The following is a 2,930-nucleotide window of genomic DNA, read 5'->3' as shown; positions in this document are numbered from 1 at the left end:
CATGTTGTTGCAAATGACAGAACTTCATTATTTTTGATGTTTCAATATGATTCCATCATGTATAAGAACCCACTTTCTTTATCCACTCATTGGATGGTCATTTACATTGAATCCATATTTGGCTATTATGAATAGTACTGTAATAACCATGGGAGTGCAGATATCTCTTTTGGTATATTGAGTTTTTTATAATTGGTCCATTATAATTATGCATAAAAGTGGGATTCATTGTGATATATTTGTACATGCACAAAGCATAATTTGGTTGATTTCAATCCCAATGCCTTCCCTTTTCCTTCCCCACCATTTCCTTCCTTCCTCTACTGTTCTTCCATTTTTCTGAGATACGCTACCCCCACACACACCTTTTTTTTCTTTTGGTACTAGGGATTGAACTCAGGGGCTTTTAACCACTGAGCCACATCCTCAGCTCATTTTTAACTATCTTTTGGAGACAGGTTCTCACTAAGTTGCTCAGGGCCTCACTAAGTTGCTGAGGCTGGCTTTGAACTCATGATTCTCCTGCCTCAGACTCCCAAAACACTGGGATTAGAGGTGTGCACCATCATGCACAGCAAGATTCTCTCTCTCTCTCTCTCTCTCTCTGCATTTTGTTATACCATTTACTTCCTCAAATATAGTAATTTTTAAAAAATTTGTTACATAAAAAAGAAGAAAATCATGGCATTTGCAGGTAAATGAATGGTGTTGGAGAAGATAATGCTAAGTGAAGTTAGCCAATCCCGAAAAAAAAAATGCTGAATGTTTTCTCTGATATAAGGGTGGTGACTCATAGTGGGGTAGGGAGGGAGAGCATGGGAGGATTAGATTAATTCTAGATAGGAAAGAGGGGTGGGAGGGAAAGGGAGGGGGCAGGGGATTAGCAAGGATGGTGGAATGTGATGGTCATCATTATACAAAGTACATGTATGAAGACTTGAATTGGGTGTCAACACATATACATACAGAGATATGAAAAATTGTGCTCTATATGTGTAATAAGAATTATAATGCATTCCACTATTGTCATGTATTTTAAAAATAATAATAAAATTTAAAAACTTGTTATATATGACAACAGAATGCATTATAATTCATATTACACATATAGAGCACAATTTTTCATATCTCTGGTTATACACAAAGTAGAGTCATATCATTCGTTTCTTCATACATGTACTTAAGGTAATGAAGTCCGTCTCATTCCACCATCTTTCCTACCCCCTGCCCCCTCCTTTCCCCTCCCTCCCCTTTGTCCTATCTAGAGTTCATCTAATCCTCTCACGCCCCCACCACCACATTATGAATCAGTATCCTTAAATCAGAGAAAACATTCAGCATTTTGTTTTTTGGAATTTGCTAACTTCACTTAGCATTGTATTATCCAACTCTATCCATTTACCTGCAAATGCCATGATTTTATTCTCTTTTAATGATGAACAATATTCCATTGTGTATATATACCACATTTTCTTTATCCATTCATCTACTAAAAGGCATCTAGGTTGGCTCCACAGTTTAGCTATTGTGAATTGTGCTGTGGCTGTGCCCCTGTAATATGCTGTTTTTAAGTCCTTTGGGTACAGACCAAGGAGTGGGATAACTGGGTCATGGTATTGGCACCAAAATAGACTTAGAGACCAATGGTACAGAATAGAGGACACAGAGACTAACCCATATAATTACATTTATCTTACATTAGACAAAGCCACCAATAACATACATCAGAGAAAAGATAGCCTCTTCAACAAATGGTGCTGGGAAAACTGGAAATCTATATGCAACAAACTGAAATTAAACTCCTATCTCTCACCATGCACAAAACTCAAATCAAAGTGGATCAAGGACCTAGGAATTAAACCAGAGGCACTGCGCCTATTAGAAGAAAAAGTAGGCCCAAATCTTCATCATGTCAGATTAGGCCCCTACTTCCTTAATAAGACTCCTAAAGTACAAAAATTAAAATCAAGAATCAATAAATGGGATGGATTCAAACTGAAAAGCTTCTTCTCGGCAAAAGAAACAATCAGTGAGGTGAATAGAGATCCTACAGAATGGGAGCAAATTTTTACCACATGCACATCAGATACAACACTAATCTCTGGGATATATAAAGAAAGAACTCAAAAAGCTTAACACACACAATAAAACAAATAACCCAATCAATAAGTGGGCCAAAGATCCCCTTTCCTAATTACTTTTTTTTCTCTAGCTTCTGCATGAGAGAAAACATTCAGTCAGTGACTTTCTGAGTCTGATTTATCTCACTTAGCATGCTGTTCTCCAATTTCATTCATTTACCAGCAAATGACATAATTTCATTCTTATTTGTGGCTGAGGAGAATATATATAATATATATAATATAATATATAATATATTATATATATATATATATATATATATATATATATATATATATATATAATTTTCTTTATCAATTTTCATCTGTTGATAGGCACCCAGGATTGTTCCATAACTTGACTATTGTGAATTGTGATTCTATAAACTCTGGTATGAACATACTGCTATACTATGCTGATTTTAGTTCTTTTGGATAAATATTAGGGAGTGACATAGCTAGATCATGTGGTGCTTCCATTGCTAATCTTTTGAGGAATCTCTATACTGATTTTTAGATTTTTTAAATCTAATCTTCAGTCCCATCAATACAAACATACAGATTTAATTTCTTGTGTGTGTGTGTGTGTGTGTGTGTGTGTGTGTGTATAGTGGTATTGCTGGATCATATGTTAGCTCTATTTTAAATTTTTTGAGGAACCTCCATACTATTTTCCATAATAACCATATTAATTTACATTCCCACCATGTATGAGAATTTCCTTTGTCTACATTCTTACCAACATTTTCTAACAGTATCTTTTTATAATAGTCATGCTAACAGATATGTGGTGATACCACATGGTGGCTT

This window comes from Spermophilus citellus, assembly GCF_964194105.1.
Source record: "Spermophilus citellus genome assembly, chromosome: X".
NCBI classification, from domain to species: Eukaryota; Metazoa; Chordata; class Mammalia; order Rodentia; family Sciuridae; genus Spermophilus; species Spermophilus citellus.
The sequence above is the reverse complement of the archived record's forward strand: the minus strand, read 5'-3'. Positions refer to the sequence as shown.